Here is a 24,848-nt window from a genome sequence, read left to right as displayed (position 1 = left end):
GCCAGTGGGTCTTTGATTTTTCCACAATAACTGCCCCTCTGTTGAAAGCAGTTAAAGCAGCCAAAGACAGACGCAACAAAATAGACTGGACACCTGAAATGACAGCATCCTTTAAACAACTCAAAGATGAAATAACAAACGCACCAGTGTTAGGCACACCTGACTACACAAAAGAATTCTACCTGTTTACCCACTGCAATGGCCAGGTCATGACTGCCGTCCTCACTCAGAAATACCCAATGGGCCACAAGCCCCTTGCTTACTTCAGCGGAATGCTAGATTCAGTCATGAAAGGTCATTACCCCTGCGAGCAAGCTCTTGCTGCGGCAGCCTTTGCAGTGGATAAAAGCACACCCATTGTCATGGGATCCCCGTTGACACTGTACACTGAGCACGCTGTCTTTGCCATAATTCAGAAAGCTAAAACAACATTGACAACACAAAGAGTGTCAGGTTATGAAGTCATACTGTCATTACCCACCCTGAAGGTTGTTAAATGTCACACAGTCAACCCAGCCACATTCTTTGCCCATCCCATTGCCGCATCCGATGATGACACCCATGACTGTGCCACATATTGTCCCGATGAATCAGGAGCAGCAAAAGAGGACCCCCTGCCAGACAGCACTGTATATTTTGTAGATGGGTCCTCCACAATAGACCAAGAAACAGGGATCAGATACACAGGAGCCGCAGTGGTTAGAGCTCAGCAGCATGAGTCCTCTGACTCCCTAGACATTGTACAACAAATTACATTGCCATCGCACTACTCCGCCCAAGCCGCTGAACTAGTGGCACTAATTGCCGCTTTAAACAACGGGGCTGGTGACCGCATCACTGTATACTCAGACTCTGCATATGTCACAACAACAACACACTCGAGCATCTTGCGCTGGAAAAGGCGCGGATTCCTCAAATCAGATGGAACACCGGTATGTCACAAACTATTGTTGGAAGAACTAATAGAAGCCCTGACACTTCCAACAGAGGTAGCCGTTGTCAAATGTGCTGCCCACACGAATGGACAAGACTTTGTGTCCAGAGGCAACGCTCTGGCAGACTGGGCAGCCAAAGCTGCGGCCAGACCCCCCCTACCTTTCACTGAGCATGACCCGCACAACACCCCAATTTTACTGGCCCAAGCTATAACACCAACAGAACTGACAAAGACAAATGAAGACAGTGTACCCTTAACACCACACACAGAGAACAACAACGACACAAACACCACCCCTATTTGTCCAAATGCTTCCTGCCCACTCGATGACACACAACAATACGATTTCATTGCCCAATTGCATCTCAGAGAGATACAAGAAAGTGCACCACCACAAGAGAAAGAGTTATGGAAAAAGAGGGGAGTACAGCAGGACCCTGCTGATTTTATTTACAGGCAGACCATGTCCGGAAAACCTGTCATGCCACAAGCCTTACTGCAGGTAGCATTAGATCAACCTCACCTTCCCGCACATGTCTCCCGAGATAACATGTCCACTACATTACAAGCAGACTGGTTCATTCCCAATGCTTATGAACTGATACAGCTCTTTGTTAATAAATGCATCATTTGCCAACAGTATTCCCCAAACCCAACTCTCAAAACTGTTGCCTCCACTATTCCTAAACCTTCTGGCCCATTCAAAGAACTCCACCTTGACTATGTCGACATGATTGATAGGTGCCAAAATTACCGATATCTCATTGTGGTAGTATGCCCCTTCTCACGGTGGATCGAAGCTGGACCATGCGTCCACTGCGATGCCAAAGCAGCAGCCACATTCCTGATCCGTGACGTCATTTCCCGCTTTGGAATTCCTTCCGCCATCAGGACTGACAACGGGAGCCATTTTTCAAACGCCATCTTCTCCTCTCTCACCACAATGCTAGGCATAAGACACAAGCTGACATCCGCTTACCACCCCCAAAGTAATGGCATCTGTGAGCGCCTCAATGGCCTGCTCAAAAACAAAATAAGCAAAATTAGCGCCACCAAAGTGGCTCTACTGTCTCCCACTGGCCCTCTTCTCATTAAGAAATTCCCCAAGCTCGGATCACCACCTCACACCCCACCAACTTGTCACCGGACGATCCATAAATGTAGCAGTCCCTCCCAGCAGACCCAAAACTGATAGCGAGTCATCCTCTGAGATTGTTAAAGCTGAGCTTTATGACTTCTTGTGCACACTAACCCGCGCTGCGCAGTTCCTCTCTGTCCAGGTATCCAGAAGGAAGGAGAAGGGCCCCATCGATCCTGAGCTCCCACCTATCCGTCCTGGAACTCTGATGTTTATCCGGAGACACGTCAGGAAGTGGAAAGACCCCAAATTTGACGGCCCCTTTTCAGTGACTGATTCATCTCCAACTGCCGTCCGGATAGCTGAACGAAGAGCATGGATACATCGGCGAGACCTTCGGCTCGCTCCTGTGCCTCCGCAACAATAAACAATGAACTAAGAGAGGAAAGAGACATGCCCATGGTCCCCCTGAATGAGGACAGCGGTTTCCCGTCCACTGCCGAAGAAGAAGAAGAAGAGGAAGAAGAAGAAGACACGCCCGTGCTGACCCAGGAATACAGCAGTTACAATGCGAAGTTATGTACCCTTGTCACATTTATGCTTTGTATCATTGTTGGAGTGGCACTAATAACTTTTAATTGGTGCGTCTATTTTTTTGCTGTAAAGAGCTTTAATGAGATAGGCAATAGAAACACCTCACCATCCACTGTTTCAGCAACCGTACCAGCGGTCACACTCAAACAGCAGACAACAACACAACACACACTAGGTCCTGAACTCCCAGAAAATAGCACTGCTAACAACATGTCCGTTAGTATACACCTTGAACTCTCACCCAGTACCCCAGAGGAAAGGACTAGCCCCTGGAAGATAGCTACCAACGCCACAGAACTAGCGTCCCGCCAACGCCTTCCCCGTCACCATAGAACACGCCGATTTGCTATCGCCCCATACAGAACAAAACCTCTTGTCCCCCGCAAGAATGCTAATAACCAGAAGGCAGGGCATAAAACATTCCAACATCTTGTGCAGATACAGGAAGGTCTAGGGCCCATGCTCAGCCTGCCCCAAGTAGTAAGGGATCATTCAGTCCATTCCTCTCTAGTGGACAACTCCTGGTACAGGGACATGACAGCAGTAGGGAAAAGAGTAACAAATGAGTCTTGCTACGTATGCTCCTACATTCCCCATGCAGTAGGTGCTGACAGACTGATTTTTCCCAAGGAAGTCCCACCGCACATAGCCATGTGCCTTCTGCACTTGTACCTCTGCCGGATATTAGGGCAGATTAGGGTCCTTTCAGCCCAAAAAGTAGTGCTGCTTGTAAACGCCACCAAATGGGATTACATTTACACGGTACACCAGGTTGTCACCGACGCAGCGGAACTTAGGGAGGAGTTCAAGGAAATGCGAAGGTTAGGGGTACAGGACATAGCGTGGCATGAACGTTGTATTAAGTCACGAGGGTACATAACGAACCTCAAACCCCGGGCAGGGTGTGAAGTAGCATTCAAACACCCCCCAGGCCCACACAACTGCCCGTGTAATAATAGAACAATGCTACGCCTCCTAGCACAGGTCTACCTTAACTACAAATGGCAGAGCCCCGGAGGGTTTTTGTGTAAGGCGGCAGCCTTGGGACCCCCGTGGGCGGACTGGAATGAAGGGGATAAGTGTGATCAAATATGGGCTGAGGAGAGCGGGAGGTACACATGGAGTGGGGAAGGAATGCCAGAACATAAAAAAGGATTCAAACTAAAAAACCCTTCTCTTTGTTTCATAGGAAATGGCTCGGTGGCTGTTGGGCGCAACACAGACTGTAATTCCACAATTTTCAGCTTCGATATGCAGTTCGGCACCACTACTTTAATGGATTATTACTGGGCTTGCGGAGAGCACCTCTATATCCAACTACCTCCTCAATGGCTCGGACTGTGCACTTTGGTGACTTTGCATGAAATTCACCTGGTCGTACCAGCATCAAATGCTTCCCACATCCTGTCACATCCAATGACAGGTGACCTGACATTCCTCCATCGACACCGGCGAGCAGCAGAGTATTTCGCAACTGAAGCCCGTGGCAAGGTCCCAGAAGAATTCCGCCTCTTCAATGAGGCCCAGCTTTTCTTCGGAGGGGCAGTCCCATTGTTTCAAACTCAGGCTAATGCCCGCTGGCTGGAAGTAACTCGCTATGAAGTCATGAAAGCAATCAACAGCACCAGGGATGGCTTAAATGCAATTAGGGAAGAACTGCGCCCACTACGACTAATGGTTCTGGAACATCGCTACTTCCTCGACATGCTAACGGCCAAAGATGGTGGTCTGTGTCATCAAATTGGGAAATCCTGCTGCACTTTCATACCTGGGAACGACGAGGACAACGGATCAATATCAAGGGCCATTGAGGAATTGACTAACTTGGGAAAAGACATGATTGAGGAAGGAGGTGCCCCTGCAGACATTATTCCAACGAACTGGTTCGACTTTGACTGGATGCCCTCCTGGCTAACTGCTATTCTAAAACTAATGATACCGATAGTCGGAATTATGGTCTTTCTGTGTTGCGCCTTTCAGTTAGGGAGTCACTGTGTCAAGAAATTGAGTACAAAAGCTGTAGGGATGAATTACGCTAGGACAGGGATTTACCAGATACCAAGATATGAGGGCATGGATCGGGCTCCTGGGGATGGGAATGGAGAGCAGGTACAAATGATCAAGCTAGTACAAAGTAGCACACATCCAGCACCACCTGCCACACACTCTGGAGTACCACCAGTCCCACCTCTCCCTCCAGGTAGAAACACAGTAAGTAACAACACTGCAGCTGCCCGGTATGAATGCCTGCTCAACAAAGTAGGTCAACAGTATACCCAACTACTAAGGTCAGACGAAGACGTTGCACGACCAACCAGTTTTCAGTGCTATGTCAATGACATGCCATGGATTGGTGTGTATCACTTACAACGCAACTTTTACGTCGTAATGCTGTTACAACGCAGCTATTACAACGCAGGATCCATTACAACGCATGGCATTACAACGCATGGCATTACATCGCAGATGCTATTACAACGCATACCATTACATCGTAAGTATTGGTAAGTATATAATTTATTTTAATTTTATTTAATATTATATAAATGATTTAATTAATATTAATTATAAATAAAAATAAATACAAATATTTATTTATGTTTTTAAATATTATAAATTAAATTTATTATTTTAAATAATTTTTTAAATAAATATGAGTATAGGAGTATATGTATAGGTGTTTGGGGGTACAGGGTGTTTTTAGGTTTCAGGGTAGGGTTTGGGTTTTGGGGTACAGGGGTGTTTTTAGGTTTCAGGGTAGGGTTTGGGTTTTGGGGTACAGGGGTGTTTTTAGGTTTCAGGGTAGGGTTTGGGTTTTGGGGTACAGGGGTGTTTTTAGGTTTCAGGGTAGGGTTTGGGTTTTGGGGTACAGGGGTGTTTTTAGGTTTCAGGGTAGGGTTTGGGTTTTGGGGTACAGGGGTGTTTTTAGGTTTCAGGGCAGGGTTTGGGTTTTGGGGTACAGGGGTGTTTTTAGGTTTCAGGGCAGGGTTTGGGTTTTGGGGTACAGGGGTGTTTTTAGGTTTCAGGGTAGGGTTTGGTTTTTGGGGTACAGGGGTGTTTTTAGGTTTCAGGGCAGAGTTTGGGTTTTGGGGTACAGGGGTGTTTTTAGGTTTTAGGGCAGGGTTTGGGTTTTGGGGTACAGGGGTGTTTTTAGGTTTTAGGGCAGGGTTTGGCTTTAGGGATAATTAAATTATATTTACCATTTTAAAATTATTTGAAATATATTTAATAAATTAAATTAATTATTTTACATCAATTACATTTTTTAATTAAATTAATTAAATTAAATAATTTAATATTATTAATTTAATTTAATTTCATTATAAAAAATATGTACATTAAACTAATTACTTTTTTTAATTAAATTAAATTAATTACAATTTTTATTATATTTACATTTATTAAATAGATATTATTTTATTAAATTAAATTAATGACAATTTTTAAATTTCTTTTAATTAAATTATTTAAAAAGATTTAATTACAATAAACTAAATAACATTTTAAAAAAAAAGTCAACTTACCTATACTTACGATGTAATGCCATGCGTTGTAATAGCATCTGCGATGTAATGCCATGCATTGTAATGACATCCGTTGTAATGGATCCCGCGTTGTAAAATCTGCGTTGTAACAGAATGCGTTGTAATACAACGCGTTGTACTGACACCAATCCCATGGATTCCACCCCTGGCAGAAAATTCAACAAAATACTCACTTAAGAGTATGTTCATAAATGAACAAGAGGGGGCAGATGATGGAGGGTCCCGTTCTACCATCTAACACCACCAGAAAGGAGAGTTCTGACAGCCTTGGTAACATGAAGGTCTGATGTAGGCCCTGCGTGATAAAAAGTCTGAAAACATGCTAAAATAACTAGCCCTCTCCATTAGTAAACAAAGGCCCCAGGGCCCCCTATGCATGTAGGCTTACATACACATGTTTCTGTGCACCAAAATAAACAAGGTGAAAATAGGCCTTCAAAAGAGGTTTTAGCTTCACAAGTCAGCGCCCAGACCAACACCCACACACACACACTTACCCTGGTACACGTGGTACAGCCCCCTGAAACCCCTGCTAACGTTATATTTTGAAACATAGCTTGCACAAGTATAAGCAGCAATTTCTAGCAATAAACAGCATCTATCATGGGAATTCACACCTTCAGATATGTAGAAATGTGCGTGACAGAAAAATTTCCTTTTTTAGTAATGTACAACATGTAACCATTGAGCTTAGAAAGGTACAAGATGTTCCGGAAATGTTCTCTTCTCAAAAGTACAAGATGTTCCGGAAATGTTCTCTTCTCAAAAGTACAAGATGTTCCGGAAATGTTCTCTTTCAAAGGTACAAGACGTTCTGTCCTAAAAATGTACAGAACATAATGTACTGAAAGCATTTCCTTCCGGTGTCCAAAACACTTGTGGTTAAGCCACTTGCACCGAAAGGCCAGGGGCCAGCGTCATCATAGAACCCTAGTTCCTCAATTTTGGGTATATCAAGCCCAACTGTCAAATCTGAAATCAGAGCTTTCCTGCGGATGCCCAGCTGCATGAGCGTGGAAGGTTCTCTCGGCTAGCCGAAGACTATCTGACTTGGGACGTCGACGCCTCACTCAGGTTGTGGATCTCCCAGGGCAGATAGCCCATCTCTCTCTCTCTAGATCTCTGACCCTTCAAACTATCTCTCTTCATAAAAATATTCCTGTATGGTAGGCTCCTTTAACATAGGTGACTGGTCTCACTCTCAGCTATTACCAGACACTGAATTAATAGCTGAATGTTCTATTTTAGCTAATTCTACTTACGCCTTCTTTGCCCTGCCCGCATAATCCAGGGCTCTGATAGAAATGTGCAATCTATAACAATGGACCTGTTCTAGATGATTGCCCCATAGACAGTTGGGTTCCATGTTCTTGTACTCAGTATTGTAGAACCTTTGATCATCTGTGTCAGTGTTCTTTTAAATATGTTGCATTCCAGTATTACTTTGAGATATTTTGAGCATTAGTCATCCAGCATTTTTACCAGACAGAGCGAAGTCTGGATCATATTTAGAAAATTACATTGTTGCTTGAATTGATATGCATTTAGCTCTCTGCCTATGAATTGAAAAATAAAGTGCCACTCCACTTGAACGTCTGGTATCTTACATTTGTATTCCTTCTCTTACTCAGTGAAGTGCTGTGATGGTGATGTGTGAATTTTAGTCACACCCAAAAGTGGTGACCACTGACCGAAGGGGTCAAGACTTTCCCCTTCACACATCTACCATGGGGCTGATAATATGTTGGAAGGGAACATAGGGCGTTGCATACGGGCGCTGAGGGGCTGTATGGCGTTCTGGGCGACTCTTCCCCTCTCGGTACAGGGCAGGGTAGCGCTGCTTAAGATGGTGGCTTTGCATCGGCTGCTCTAATATTTTCGCACGCTACCACTGTGGATTCCACAACGGTTCTTTAAAGAGTTACGTACCCTAACGACGGATTTTTGTGGGGCCACGGGAGGCACCGAGTAGCACTAAATACGCTGCTGAGGCCGAGAGGGGAAGGGGGACTAGCAGTTCCTAATTTTGAATTGTATTATTTGGCGGCGCAGCTACAGATCCTCACGCAGAACGTAGCGAAGGAGTTTAGAGGCCTCGTCCAAACTAGAGGGGGGGATACAGAGGCCCATCCTGTCCTATATTATCATGCAGCAGAAACTAGAGTTAAGAGGTTTAAGGTTAGAGGAGAAGACCCTGCGTTTGTGTTGGAACAGAAGCCAGAAGAGGGTGGGGGTGGATCACCCATATGCTCCCGAAATCCCACTAAGTATGTTGACGGCATTGCCACATGGCGGGGACTGGTCCCCGCTCATGGATTGGGAGGATTTGGGACTCCACAAGGTAGGAGACCTATATGCTGATGGCGTCTTACTGCCTTTCCAGACGGTGCAGGAACACTTTGGCCTCCCGGATGGTAGTTTCCTCCTGTATGCAGCCGTGACAACGGCGATACGCAAACACTGGAAAACTGGCCAGTTGGAGCCCAGCACGACCATGGCCTGCCAATACGTGGTGATGGCGGCGGGCACCTTTAAGGCGGTCACTTGCCTCCATTTACGAATGTTGAATGAGGGTCTGGAACCACTCAATGTATTGAAACAGAAGTGGGAGGAGAGCATTGGGAAATCCATACCGGATGCGACATGGGGCCACATTCTGAGGAGGACTTGGAAAGGGAGCAGAAATGCTCGGTTTCAGTTGGTACACTTTTTTGTGGTACATAGAGCTTACCTTACCCCGGGGAAGATCAGGAGGCATTTCCAGGTCCAGGGGGAGGCATTCCCGAGATGCCTGGCACCTGATGTGGAATTTGACCACATGTTATGGACCTGTCCAAAACTCGGGCTATATTGGTCGGAGGTGGGGGAGCTCCTTAGGGCAGTTGTGGATCGACAGGTGGAATATGATATGGCGACCTGCTTGCTGCTTTGGTTCCCCCACACGGCGAAAACGAAAATCACAAGTAAATTCATTGACCTGGGCCTCATATTAGCACAGAGGGAAATCACCTGGCACTGGAAATCGAAGGAGGGCCCATCCAGTAGGAGATGGACGAATGAACTGCAGAAATGGGCCCGTAGTGAGAGTACACTTAGGCTCCGGCAGGCCACCTGGGCGGCTAATGAAAAGAGTATGGAGATGGCAAGGGCGTGGGAGGAACTAGTGCAAGCACTAAAAGACTACTTGGTTGGAGATGAGGAATAGGATGAGGGACCATTGTACGAAGTTCCGTGAGACACAATTGGGAATGAGTATTGACCCTCAGATCTCTTTGGAATATGGTTATGTATGCTTGAATGAGGCCCACACCACCAGCAGTACGGGGGAGGGACATGGGAGGGGGAGTTGGGGGTTCCTTTAAAAGTATAAATGTTGTGAAGAGTGAATGAGGGGATACAGAAAAGCAGATGACAGACCATTGTATCGACTGGAAACGATTGCTCTTTCATGTTTTTTTCTTTTCTTTCTTCATTCGTTCTGTCTCTGGCAATTTTATGGCTGTCGCCGCCCGGCCTCCGGGTTGTGGGCTAAATGGCTGTGTATTGTTTCAATTAAGATCTGTGGACGGCAGTTGCCAGCGGCTAACCTGTCGGAATGATTGCTTGTGTACCCCATGACTCTGCAATAAAAATATAGTTTACAGAGAATCACGCTTGCTAGCGGTTACGATTGGTCCTCCTGCGAAACTGTCTCCAGTGAAGTCCCTGCCCCCCCTTGGGTGGCTTGTGCTGATGAACACCTTCTCCAGTACTGGCACGCTCCTCTGTCCTGTCACTCTTCTCCTTTTCCCTCTTGTGCACCTGTGGCGATTGTATGCCCTGTGGCGTCGTGCCACTCTCCTTTCCTCCTCCGTGTGTTGGCATCCTGCCACGCTCTTCTTCTTCCGACCAGGTTTATCACTCGGATGTAGCGTCCTGCCACATGTCTCATGTTTGGGCCACATGGACATCTGGCTGGCCATGTCCGCTTCTTGGGACTGCCTTTACTTCGCTGCTGACCTGTTGCATGTCTGTCCTGTTGGTATGACGTCCTTCTTCTCCTTGAGAACCTTTCACAGGCCCCATCCTTGTCGCCTTTGTAGTGTCTATATGCCTGGAGTGATAAATGGCTTTTGTTATTTTACAGCTCGGCAAGGACAGCACTGTACTAGTCCTATGCTTAAAGACTTTGCTGTTTAAATGGCAAAAGACTTTGTCATTTTTTATCTCGGCGTAGATAGCACTGTGCTAATCCTATGCTTAAAAACTTTGATAGAAAAACAGACATTTGAGGTGAGCAGATCTAGAGTGTCGCTGGTGTTGAGAGTGCTCTAACAGGAGCTGCTTTCCACCTAAACTGAGAACTACCCAGAGTTCTCTCCTTCTTTTTTGCATAATTTATGCGTCACTCTATGCCTGAAAGGGTTTTGTTTTGACTTAATACTGGGTGCTCCCTTGTGTCTGGACAAAGCTATACCTCTCTGAAGAGCTCTAATTAGAGCGAAACACTGTGTCAGGGGTTGCTTTTACTCATTTCAGGTTGGCTTGAGTTGGTATTTTACCAATTCAAAGCTGTAATATTGTGCCTGGAGTGATAAATGGCTTTTGTTATTTTACAGCTCGGCAAGGACAGCACTGTACTAGTCCTATGCTTAAAGACTTTGCTGTTTAAATGGCAAAAGACTTTGTCATTTTCTATCTTGGCGTGGATATTTATTTTATTTATTTATTTTATATGCTTATAGAGCGCCAGACTAGACCCCCGAAGGGGTATCTCTGCGCTATAACTGCAGGTATAGAGAGAGTAAGAGACTGTGTCCAAGGATGGGAGGGCAGTTAATAGCTGGGAAACAGATGGGTCTTTAGGTTTTTTCTGAACACCATGTGATTGGTGATTGCCCTCAGTCCGAGCGGCAATGAGTTCCATAAAACAGGTCCGGTATGGGCCAGTGCACGTCCACCTTGCCTGGTTTTCTTAATTCTAGGTACTTTAAGTAATAGCTGTGCTAATCCTATGCTTAAAAACTTTGATAGAAAAACAGACATTTGAGGTGAGCAGATTAAGGGCCAGATGTAGGAGGTGATTTACCGACCGGTAACGGCCGATTTCGGCCGTTACCGACCGGTAAATGGGTTTTTAGTATGTAGGGGGCTACATTTACCGATTCGGTAAATTTACCGATTCGGTAAATTTACGGAATCGGTAAAATACCGAATCGGTAATTTTACCGATTCGGTAATTTGGGATGTAGGTGGGACTCTTCAGAGTCCCTATGGCCTTACAGATTTGGTATTTAACCACCCAATCCAATTGGGTGGTAAAATACCGAATCCAGGTGTGCATGCACATGTGTGCAAGGGGGCATGTCTGTCTGCCACATGGCACACATGACAGTATTTGGGGTGCTAGAGGGTGTCAAAGTGACACCCCCTGCACCCTTGCAAAAATCGGTATTTACCGATTCGGGAATTACCGAATCGGTATTTCCCATTGATTCCTATGGGCTTCACAGCCCATAGGAATCAATAGGAAATACCGATTCTGTAATTACAGAATCGGTAAATACCGATTTTTACAGAATCGGTATTTCAAATACCGATTTCACCTACATCTCCCATCTTCTATTTTACCGATTCATAAATACCGAATCGGTAAAATTCGGTATTTATGAGTCGGTAAAATAGAATTACCTACATCTGGCCCCTAGAGTGTCGCTGGTGTTGAGAGTGCTCTAACAGGAGCTGCTTTCCACATAAACTGAGAACTACCCAGAGTTCTCTCCTTCTTTTTTGCATAATTTATGCGTCACTCTATGCCTGAAAGGGTTTTGTTTTGATTGATATATATATATATATATATATATATATATATACATGTATATATATATATATATATATATATATAGTGCTAACCAAAATGATCACGCTAACACGGTAGTAGTGTACTGGAACTGGCCCAGGGCACGTGCGCCTGGGCTCTTTTATTCGCAGGGTCACCTGACTGGTGACGCCTGTGATGGGTGGGTGTTCAGAGAGGGGTCAACAGGAAGCTGAACACTAGAACGTGTCCAACAGGACACTACAATTATACTGAATAAAAGGAACTTGCTCTTGTGTTTTATTTATGTCGTGAACATGATTTAAGTATAGATATGTACTTGTTATCTTATGTTGTTATAATTTAATTTATATATATTGCAAGATGCAAAAGTGACGTTCCTGTGGCGATAAGGGCTTATACATATGCCACTGAATTATTCGAATCTGTAGGTTACGAATTAACTAATACACCCACGAGAAAATAGGTAGGCCCTAGTATTGAGTGGCCTTGTGCCATCAGTTTTGAAAGATACTGATGTTTCCACAAAAAGCGCTATTATACACCCACGTCCACCACATTGGTTTCCAGAGATAAACTTTCCAGGTCAAACCTGTAGGAATATTCCCCAGAAAAAGAGGTAGAAATTATGAATGACACTTAGAAGTCAGAGTGGTAACACCGATTTCTGTGTTATTCCTCATTCCATCTGGCTCTCTATAGGTTTATAGCTAGAATCCCACAGTAATACAGCAGCCTACATTAACAATACACTAGATACTGGTATCAGGTGCAGTAAGTTGTTCTACTAAATATGGACACCAAGAATTTCGTGGTCCAAGAATATTGAAAAAAAAATTGTTAACTTTAACGATAACGTTGAGAATGGGCGAGTGAGTCAAGATGTTGATTTAGCAATTTCCATTATTTTGTAATGCCTATCGGCCACTACGTTTGTGAGTTTTAGTGGACTCTTTTGATTTAAAGTCTGTTCCTCTTTTCTGTTAGTTTTTCCTTTTCTTCTTAGGTTTTACAGATTCAGAAGAGGGACAGGTAAGACAATAAAAACGTACGTACCTGTTTATATGTTTACAACATAAGACTGTTGTTTATCACAGTACCTTGACGAAGACCTTAGACCTGTTTAGGCTCTTAGAATTGTCAAAACATGTTGGTCATTAGGACATCTAGGTCTAATGATCCATTGCAAATCACCATAAGAACCCTACTTCTAAGTATCATTTTAAACATAACAGTGGTACTCACTGAATAAAGGATTGTCTTGAGTATACCACTAGATATATTTTATATCTAAAACTCAAAAAACAGGACCAAGAGTAATTGCCTGAATTCTTATTTATAAGAACTACCAGGGATAGACTAGCTTCCCTTGGTTGAGTCTGCCTGGGTAGTATTATCCTTACCCGGGTGTGAGAGGTCGTCAAATGATGAAGCATAACTCAATTAAGTTGAGGGTGAGACGACTTCTCAAAAATCTTTTGATGCTCTACTACTAGAATACGTTTAAAAAAAAGGTGACATTTGACTAAAGTACGCTCAAGTACTTTTTCATCAAGGAAGAAAATATAGAAAAGTGAGTACATATGGGGAAGTATAGATATACTATTCCTAACTCCACATCTATGTACCTTGAAGACTTATATGTTGCCAAGGTCCATGTACGTATGTGAAGTACTAAACTTATTTACCTGTCAATATGCTGATGTCTATATTTAGGGTGCACACTGGTTTGCTATTATCGCCCTACAAATACCTCAGCTGATAAGACAGACTCCTTAACCTTTATCAAAGAACCTCTTCTCCATTAAGCCTGGTGTGCAATTCATAGTACTCATAGTACTCTGAACTCCAGTAGATGTCTTACTGGCACTAGTGCAGTCCATCCAGTACAAATATCACACAAACCCTCTTTTTCTTTCCAAAATGTACTCCTGTTTTTGGTTTTCTGAGCGTCACAGTAATGCTAGATTAGTAGCAGGCATAGCGCTGACATAGCCCAGATTTGTCAGTCTTGTCAGTATGAAAGCCGTAACTAAGGTGATTTTCTATGAGGCAACAGAGAATAGCAAAACAGGTGTTGACAGCTTAAGATGGTAATTGCAATTCTTCAGTATTCAGAAATCTGCCTGTAGCTCATCAGATTGTGGTTCAAATAAATCCACAGGTTTATTTTACACACAGTACCATACCAAGGGTATTCCCTAGGCATTCAGGACAGATAAATGTCTATGAAGATGCCAAGACTAATTCTGATTGCATGATCTCAACCTTGCACCGTTCATTGCCAGTCTGCTCTTCTTCATCCTCCTCTACTCTCTCTTTCCAGTTGCATCCTTGGCTTTGTGTCAGAAGTGTACATTCAGTAACCCAGATTGTTGTCCTTGAGCACCTTTGCCAGTAGAAGAATATAATGATTAATTGACTAGGAAAGAAGTACAAACCCTCTTAATTCTAAACCCCACCTCTAGGAAAGAAGTACAAACTCTCTTAATTCTAAACCCCACCTCTAATGTTTCGGTAAACCAGCATTGACTGAGCACCATAGGCTGGGTAGAACCTTGGCTGACAAAAATCAAATATGCGAGAAGTCACGCCCTTGACTGTAAAAACCAGGGTGTATATGAAGATTAGATGATGATGGAACCACTGGTGCTCCACAACTAACCGCAACTATCATGAAAGATAACCCTCACTTTAGAACCTCATATAGCATCTCTCTTCATCACAACAGAGAAAAGATAAAATACTAGACTGTGAAGAAAATGTATTTAATTGCAGAATTATGCAAAATGTATTTATTTATTTATTTATTTATTTATTAAGGAGTTTTATATAGCACTCGCCAGACCAGAGGGTATTGGAGTGCTTTACAGCAGTTATAATGCAGGAATCCCAAAATAAGGCATAGGTATGCATGTTGGTTCGGAAGTCCCGGCGTGTGGTGCAATATTGAGACATGGAAGTCCTGAGAACCTCGCAGAGTGCACGTTGTCTTGGGCGAAACCCTTTTCAGGGAGGGGGGGAGTGGGGATGGGCGTTGGGGCGCTTGGAGGAGGTAGAGTCTGGTGACAAAGGTTCATGGTGCTGCAGAATGCAGGCATGGACCCTTCAGCGATGGTTAACTGTTTGGGAAGGCATGGTTGGGGAAGAGGTCTTTTAGGAGTTTTTTCAAATTTAACATTGGACGGGATAGTCCTAATGACTGCGGGGATAGAGTTCCAGATTTTGGGTGAATTTCCAGTGAAGGATCGTGCAGTGTTTTTTTGTTTGAGTGTTTTCATAGGGATGAGAGTAGGGAGTTGGAGCTCCTGAGGATCCTTGTCTGGCCGGCCTTTTTGAGTTTGGAGGCCAGGTATTCAAGTTTCCCTGTGTGGAAGGCTTTGTGCGTGAGGCAGGCAGTTCTGAAGCTGGCACGCATCTCTACTGGGAGCCATTTTAGATATTTGAGTGCGGGTGCAATGTGCTCAAATTTCCTGACTCCGGTGACCATTCTGGCTGGTGCATTTATAGTTGTTTTGAGGGGGGCTATGCGGGATTTCGCTGTACCTGTGAGGATAGCATTTCCATAGTCGAGTCCAGATATCACCAGGAATTGGGTGGCTTGTTTGTGGTCTTTCGGCGGGATGAAGGGGATTATTTTGAAAAGAAGCTTCAGATTGAGGAAGGCTCTCTTCGCGGAGTTCTTGATGTGTCTGACCACGCCACGTTTGGGGTCTAGGGTGATTCCTAATGATTTTATGGAATTGGCCAGAATGAGATTACCATTGAGAGCATTAAGCCATTCCATGATTTGGGGGGTTTCTTCTTTGTTGGAGATGAAGAGGGTTTCGGTTTCGTCTTGGTTGAGTTTGAGGTGGTTTATGGATAGCCAATGCTGGACTTCTTTGAGAGTGTTATTTAGTCTCTGAATATCTTCAAAGGAGGAGGTTTCCAGATAGATCTCAGTGTCATCTGCATAGAGGTGGAAGGTGATGTTGGCTTTTTTGAGTAGGGAGGTGAGGGGTTCCATATAAATGTTGAACAGTTGAGGGGAGAGCACTGATCTTTGGGGGACGCCTCTGTTGACGGGGTGTGAGTCGGACGTGAAGGTTTGATTTTTATCCTTTGGGAGCAGTTGTGTAAGAAGGAGGAGAACCATTGATTGACCACCCTGTCTGCACGTACCCTGTCTTGAAGAGCCTCGATGAGTAGATTGTGATCCACCGTGTCAAAGGCTGCTGATATGTCCAGGAGGATGAGTAGGCAGCATTTGTAAGAATCTAGAGGCTTGTGAATATCATCCACGATATTAAGGATCGCGGTCTCGGTGCTACAGCCTTTTCTGAATCCCGATTGGTGGGGATCTAGAAGGTTGATGCAGTCCATGTGCTAAGTCAGTTGTAGAAGAACGCACTTTTCAAGGATTTTGGCAAGGGGGGGAGATTGGAAATAGATCTGAAGTTGTTCAGATTGTTGGCGTCAAGGACTGCTATTTTTGGGAGTGGTGTGACTTGGCCGACTTTGCGGCAGTCAGGTGTGACGCCGGTTCTCAAGGAACTGTTTATGATCTTGCACCAGAATGTAGCTATGAAGAGTTTCAGATTTTTTGTCAATTGGGTGGGTAAAGGATCTAGTGCGTGAAATGCTGGTTTGGAGGTGGCGATCAGTTTGAGAATCTCGGTTTCGGGTATGGGGTTGAAGGATTTCCAGGCTTTCATGAGGAGCTTGCGTGTGTTGGCTTCAGTTTCTGGGGGTGGATTTGGGCAAGAGGCGTTGATGTCTAGTGAGAGCTCAATGTTGGTGATTTTGTCTTTGAAGAAGTTGGCCAAGTTGTCGCACAGGTCTTTGGAGACCTGCCCAGGGGTAGTGGAGGTCTTGGATGTTTGTTGCCTGATGATGTTGAATAGTTCTTTGGGTCTTTTATTCGCTATGTACAGGGCGATGCAGAAAAAGGTGGGTGTTACGTTGTTAATGTGTTTTTTGTATTTCCTTCTGGTTGCTTTGAGCTGCTAGTGGAGGCTTGTAGAGGGGTTGTTCCTCCATAGTCGTTCTGCGGTTCTTAGTTGTCTTCTTTCAGCGTTGATGTTTGAGTTGAACCAGGATCTGAATGGAATGTTCCTGTTTTTCTATTTCAGGCGAGCTAAATGATCTAGGATGGAAGTCATAGTAGAGTTATAGTGAGCGGTGAGTTCCGTTGTAGAGAGATCATCCGTGGAGGTAGGCAGGAGTGAGCATACCCTTTTTCAAAGTCGACCATGGAGATTTGTCTAAGATTTCTTGTCCATTTGGGGGGTCTTGGGTGGGGGTTAATATGGGATTGGTTGAGTGATGTGGAATAGGATAAGGTGGTGGTCAGACCAGTCGACTGGTAGGATATGATCAATTGTGATAGTGTCCCGTTGGGAGATGATGGCATCACTCCTTTGCTATGGGTAACTTCTGAACAGTGCTGGGTAAGGTTGTTGCTGTGTGGCAGCTCATTTAGGTTCTGGATTACTGGAATGTTGTTTGCATTCAGTGTAGGTTCAGGTCTCCCAGAATTAGATTGTTGGCGTCTCGGAGTGTGCAATGAGCAATCAGCTCGGACAGATGTTCGGCGAATGCGGTGGTGTTTCCTGGGGGATAGTATAGGAGATGGCACTGGAATGTCTTGTTGTCGCTTGTGTTGATGTTGGCGGAAAGGCATTAACAAATGTTACAGTTAAAGGTGTCAATTTTTGTCACAGATATATTGTGGTTATGAATGATTGCTATACCTCCGCCTTTTTGGTCTTTTTGATCTTTGTTGATGATTAGAAAATCTTGTTGGCACAAGAGTGTTCATGATTGGTGTCGAGTATTGGTTTAGCCATGTCTTGGTGATGAAGGCTAAGTCTATGTCATGGGTGAGGATGTATTCTGCTAGCTCTGTTGAATGTTTGGTAGATGATCTGCAGTTTATGAGCATGCAGTTGGTGGTGTGTGCCTCTTTATTGGGGTTCTTCTTAAGGGGGCCCTGAGGATGTTGGTAAGGGAGGCTGGCGTCTAGGGAGTTTAGGAGGAAAATTAATAGTTTCCTGCTTCCAGATGAAGCGCACGTGTGTAGGACTGAACTGATGTGATCATATTGCAAGGAGAATGTGGTAAAAGAGCAGCATAATTGAGAGATGGATGGATGGATGGATGGATGGCATTGCCTGTGTTACATAAGGAATTACTCTTGCTGCTAATGGCTGTTCCATGCAATTGAGCAAGAGGCCTACAGGGTAGGCAACAGATGTGTTTGTGTGATGAGCAATACAGCTAAAGTGAGGTGAGTACACTCGTACATGCTAGGACAGGCTCAGGATGATTGTGTCAGTTACCAATCACATCACATATTCTTGGGTAGAGTGTAGTGAAGTGTGTACTAAACTGGTCCATGCACTGGAGAAACTTTAAAGTATACAAACTGTTTGACTGCAGCACGTTTTCGTCCCTGAAAGCCACAACTTAATGGGCCTATTTCACAAAGGTAAACTTACACTTTTGTGTAAGTATACAACTGTTTGCTATTCACAAAGGTATTTTAAGAGTAGTATCTTTATGAGTGTGGAGTTTCTGCACATAAAAGGGTAGGACATTGCTATCTTTTTATGCTTGTGTACTGTGCAGTGGTAGAGGCACTACTCATAAAATACGGATGTATGACGTTACAACGCATACTTTTACCACGCCTACCATTACCACGCAATTTTTACAACGCAGGATCCATTACAACGAATACCATTACCACGCATGTATTTACAACGCAGATACCTTTACAACGCATACAATTACAACGTAAGTATTGGTAAGTATATAATATTTTTTTAAATGTGATTTAATTAAAATTAATATAATGTAATTTAATTTAATTTAAATAATTTAATTTAATTTAATGTAATTTAATTTAATTAATTTAATTTAATTTAATTTAATATTTTTTTAAATGTAATTTAATTAAAATTAATATAATGTAATTTAATTTACTTTAAATAATTTAATTTAATTTAATGTAATTTAATTTAATTAATTTAATTTAATTTAATTTAATATTTTTTTAAATGTAATTTAATTAAAATTAATATAATGTAATTTAATTTAATTTAATTAATTTAATTTAATTTAATTTAATTTAATTAATTTAATTTAATTTAATTTAATTTAATCAATTTAATTTAATGTAATTTAAATTTAATTATATTTAATTTATACCCTGTACCTTTTTACCCAAAACCCCAAAACTGACCCTGAACCCAAAAAATACCCCTTTACCCAAAAACCCAAAACTGACCCTGATCCCTAAAAATATCCCTTTACCCAAAAACTCAAAACTGACCCTAAACCCTAAAAATACCCCTTTACCCAAAAACCCAAAACTGACCCTGAACCCTAAAAATACCCCTTTACCCAAAAACTCAAAACTGACCCTAAACCCTTAAAATACCCCTTTACCCAAAAACTGAAAACTGACCCTGAACCCTAAAAATACCCCTTTACCCAAAAACTGAAAACTGACCCTGAACCCTAAAAATATCCCTTTACCCAAAAACTGAAAACTGACCCTGAACCCTAAAAATACCCCTTTACCCAAAAACTGAAAACTGACCTTGAACCCTAAAAATACCCCTTCACCCAAAAACTGAAAACTGACCCTGAACCGTAAAAATACCCCTTTACCCAAAAACTGAAAACTGACCCTGAACCCTAAAAATACCCCTTTACCCAAAAACTGAAAACTGACCCTGAACCCTTAAAAATACCCCTTTACCCAAAAACCCAAAACTGACCCTGAACCCTAAAAATACCCCTTTACCCAAAAACCCAAAACTGACCCTGAACCCTAAAAATACCCCTTTACCCAAAAACGTAAACTTATAATATTTTTAATAAAATAATATACTTACCAATACTTACGTTGTAATGGTATGCGTTGTAAAGGTACCTGCGTTGTAAATACATGCGTGGTAATGGTATGCGTTGTAAAGGATCCTGCGTTGTAAAAAATGCGTGGTAATGGTAGGTCGTTGTAAAAGTTGCGTGGTAAAGGTTGTATACCATAAAATACCTTTGTGAACATTAAACAATTGTAAACTTCCGCAGTAGTGTAAGTGTACCTTTGTGAATAAGGCCCAATCCCTCCCGAATTAGGAGTTGGAATGTAAGCAGATAATGCTGCAATGGAAGCCATTCTTACTAGATTACTGTGTCTATTAAATTGTAAATGTGTGAGAAAAAACCTTTCCTAAGTGCTCATAAATGACTAGTTTACAATATTTTCTATTTCTATTTCTATTTATTTAATAATAGAGTGCCCAAATCACCCCATAAGGATATCTCTGCGCTAGGACCGTCTAAATGAGCTGATGAGGGATGATCAGACCATCGAGGTTTTCAACAGTTTTCTGAATGCTAGGTAATCCGTGCATTGACGCAGGTGAAAGGGGAGTTCCTTCCAGTAGTGTGGGGCCAGATGGTAGAAGGCCTTACCACTTTGGCGGTTTTTTTTAAAGAGTGGGACTTGGAGCAGGGCTTTGGCTCCAGAGCGGAGGGGTCTGGAAGGAACATAGTTAACAAATTTATCATTTAGGTAGCTGGGGCCTAGCCTGTTTACAACTTTGTATGCCATACAGCAGATCTTAAATTGATCCTTTTCTGTATTGGTAACCAATGTAGTTTTTGAAGCAAAGGGAGGGAAGCGGTTCTTGGGGGGCATTGGTCACCAGTCGGGCCGCGGTGTTCTGCACCACTTGGAGTCTGTTTATGGCACTTTCATTGGCGGAAATCAGCAGCGCATTACAGTACTCCAGGCGGCTTAAGATTAGCACCTGGATCAAGGTTTTCCTGGTTGATAGTGGCAGAAAGGGAAGACTCTTCTGAGCATGCCGAGGCTATGGAAGCAAGCTCCAACGGTGGAAGAAGCATGGTCTCTCAGCGTGAGTTTGTGGTCCAATCGATCTCCAAGGTGTTTTACCACCTGTTTGGAATGGGGGTAGGACCTAATTTCCCTGGCCACCAGCTAGGAGACCATTTCACAGTGGCTTCGCTAAATAGCATTATCTCCGACTTAGCTGCGTTGAGTTGGAGAAAACTGACTTTCATCCACTCCGCTATGGCTCTCATTCCTTCAGCAAAGGTGTTCTGAATATTGGAGTTGGATTTGTCAAATGAGAGTAGTAATTGGGTGTCATCAGTGTAGCATTTGTGGATAAATCCCAATTTCCTCAACAGTCTCCCCAAGGGAGTAACGTAAATGTTAAACAAGGTGAGGCTCAGGCATGAGCCCTGCGGTACTCCCTTGGTCACCTTGGTAGTCTGTGAATGGAATGGGCCTAGGTTGGCGGTCTGTGTCCTGTTGGACAGAAAGTTGGACAACCATTTCAGTGCATTTCCTGTAATGCCTAAGTCTCCCAATCTCCTAAATAGAGTTTGGTGGGAGAGGGTATCGAATGCTGCAGAAAGGTCAAGCAGCACCAAAAGCATAGCTTGACCGTTGTCCAGCAACATCCTGATGTTGTCCGTGACTGCCATCAGTGCAGATTCTGTGCTGTATCTGGGACGGAATCCCGATTGTGAGGGGTATAGGCAGTTAGCGGTTCAGTGAAGTCTAAAAGGTGTTTATTAATGTGTTTTTCCAAAAATTTGGTGTGAAGGGGAAGAAGAGAAATAGGGCAATAGTTGGTTACGTCTTCAGTAGAAATTTTAGGATTCTTTCTAATCGGGAGGATCTGCGCAGCTTTTCAATCCAGGGGAAGGACCTAACAACATTTTGGTGGTTGGTGGTTTGTGAACATTGGAAACAGCTAAATATCAGTGCAAACAATCACTGTGCTACTGTAGTGTTTTTATGTAATCATTTGTCATGGAACGTCCCTAGCGGTATAAATTATAGCACAAGATAATGAATAGTTTCTTGATGTATATGTGTATACATGCGTAAGTGGTATTTCTATAGCATGAACCTAGACAAAAGCCAGTGGCGTGTTGTACAGTGTCAAAGAATAGCATAAAGTTCATGAGTGAAGGGAGAGGTTGGTGGTTTGTGAATGGTTAATGCACTGTTATGCAGTGTTCTGCAAAGTGGTGAGTCTTCAACTCATGCTCAAATTGGAGCAGCATTGGGCTGGACTTGATGGATATGGAAATGGTGTTTCAGATCCTGGGTACATAGATGGAAAAATGCCTGCAGCCTTGATTTTTCTTTCTTATACTTCTTAGGCTGCAGTCTGATGGCATCCCGGCATCGGGTGTGCCGAGAACCACCATAGGTGGTAAGCTTGTCTTCTAGATAAGCAGTGGTGCTGGTCCTGATGTATTTGTAAATTATACAGCTGGTTTTGAAGACGGGGATAAAATGGATTTCCATTAGGATGGAGGTGATGTGATTAAATGTCCTCAGTCATGGATGAGACGCATGTAGGATGTACTTATGGGGTGTTAATATGAAGTCTAGGAGGTCATATAGAAGAATGTTGCCACCAGGGCCGTCCGAACAGCCTGATGGGCCCCCTGGCAAAGCAGTGCACTGGGCCCTGCATACACAACTTGTCACAGCAATAAAAATGTTTAATGGAAAGGTTTTCTAAATTCTGGCACCAGGTGCTCGTTGGGGCCCTGGGCAACTTCCCAGCATGCCTATGCGTTGACAGCTCTGGTTGACACCATCCAGACACAAGAGGGTGAGGAATTGAACAGCAGTTCTGAAGTTGCTTTCAGGAAGAAACACTTTCCCTTTATTTAGAAGAGAGAGCTGGTACTAGGCCATATTTGTTTTTTAGGTATGTGTTTCTTGAGGGTGAGGTTGGCGTCCAGGGTAAAACCATGTGACTTGGCATTCGGTGAAAGTTGTGGCTTGAAGCTGTCAAGGTTCAGGTCATTGAACCAGGTTTGTATTGTTTCTTGTTTGTTATGCTTGCCGAATAACAGAAATTCAGTCTTTGTTGTGGTGATATTTAGGTAGGTACTGGACTTCCAGGTCTGGATGATGTTTGGGCAGTGTTTAAGGCATTGAATGTCTGAAGCAGAGAAGACTTTCAAGCAGAGTTGTGTATCATTGGGATGTTGGTGAATCTTGATGCTGTTATCAGTGAGCAGAGCACCATGTGGCTCTACGTATAGGTTGAAGATGACAGGAAACCGTATGGTGCCTTGGTGGACTCCACAAGTGATCTTTTGTGATCCGGGTGCTCATGTCAGCAACCTGGTGTTATTTGAAAGGTAGGAGGAGAACCAATGAAGGACATTGCCGGTGAATTCTATTCAAGGCTCCAGGCTATATAGAAGGGTGTGTTTTTGTTTCAAATACTGCAATGATGCTTTCTGTATTTGTATTTTAAAAGATTGGTCAATTTCATGTATGTTAATATGGTGCTTATGCTTTGCAATGTGTATGCTTTCCGTGTCCATTTTTAGGTCTCATTAGAGTATGCCATAGCTGCCTTATGGACAGAGTCCCAGTCACCATGTATCAGTGGATCACTTGTGCCAGGTAACCTACAACAGATTTCAGTATTTAGATCCCTTGCTGAATAAGCAAGATATATTTCCAAAATTATCTTTCTAATTATAAACCTCAATGTTGATGTTCAAATTAACATGCACATTTCACTCATTCCAGCCACTGTAGAGTCAGCATACATCTTTCAGGTTCACCTAATTTCCCCAAGTAACCCCTCCATCAGAGGCCCCAGGGATACCACCCTTGGGTCGAAATCAATACACAAGGAGAGGGGGCTGGGCGACCCTCCCTCCAAGCTTATAAAGGCTCCTGGGAGCCTACCCCCAGGGTTGAATACTTTAAGGGAGTGGGCTACATAGCCCCCTCCCTGAGCTATTCATGGCCCCAGGGACCCGAATTTCCGGGGCTAGCTCGGATGCTATGTCCTGGAGAGCCCACTCCAGGGCATAGTGGTTTCCCTGCCTGCAAAGCTGCGTTTGCTCTTGCTTGGCTGGGGCATTTTCAAAACTCCTGCCAAGCGGGAGCAAACACAGAGTCCATTCCTGGTGGGAGCGTCAAAAATGCTCACACCCACTGGGAATGGACTGTTGATCTGTTTGACTGCCTACTATTGGCCTGGAGAGGGGGGACATGTGCCCATCTCCCTATAAAATGCTGGTGTGCCCTGAAGATTAGGTCCCTAGGGCCCACATCGACCTGGGGAGGGGGCCGTGTGTTATCTCTCCCTAAAATGGTGCCAGACTCCTGGGGATGAGGTCCCTGGCCGAAATTGGCTTGGGAAGGTGTGGCCACATGTCCCCTCCCTCTGATATGATGCTGGGTCCTAGGGTCCCCAGGACCAAAATCGGCCACTGGAAGGGGGAAGAGTACTCCCCTCCCCTGATAATCACGTCGGACCCCAGGGGTTTGGGTCCACAGGGATTAGAGGCCTGGGGAGAGGGAGCCTTGCATGCCACCCTCCCCTTTAATAAAAAACAATGGCCCTGGGGGAGGGGGTCCCCAGGGCCTAATGAGGCTCAGAAGGGGGAACGCAGCCCAACTATGCTTTAGAAAAAAAGGCTCTGGGTAATGGGGCCCTAGGGCCTAATGAGGCTCAGGGAGAGGTGCCATGCAGTCCCCCTTCCCTTTAAAAAAAATACCCTGGGGGATAGGATCCCCAGGGCCAAGCCCTTTGGCCAACTCTCCACTGTGCACGGCTTAAAGCTGTGTGCAGCATGGGGTTGGCTGCATGTGGAGGGTGTATCACAGGGTCTGGCCAGAGTCCTGGCCATGTAGCCAACTCCCCGCCGTCCACCACCAATAAGTGTGTTAGTTTGTTTTATAGTTTACATAGTGGCAGGTAAGTATTAGATTACTTTTCTACCTAATTTTAAAACAAACTAACACACTCATTCGATGATGTCATCAGTGATGTCATCAATGATGTAATTTGAGATGTC

The 24,848-nt window shown here is 43.9% G+C and overlaps 1 pseudogene; it reads left to right on the top strand.

Moving 5' to 3' along the window:
* The first annotated feature begins 209 nt into the window (after positions 1-209).
* On the top strand, positions 210-1,149 carry LOC144820351 (uncharacterized; annotated as a pseudogene).
* The last annotated feature ends 23,699 nt before the right edge of the window (positions 1,150-24,848 follow it).

Source organism: Lissotriton helveticus, chromosome 2_1, assembly GCF_964261635.1.
Source record: "Lissotriton helveticus chromosome 2_1, aLisHel1.1, whole genome shotgun sequence".
NCBI lineage: Eukaryota > Metazoa > Chordata > Amphibia > Caudata > Salamandridae > Lissotriton > Lissotriton helveticus.
This window is presented reverse-complemented; position numbering and strand designations above follow the sequence as displayed.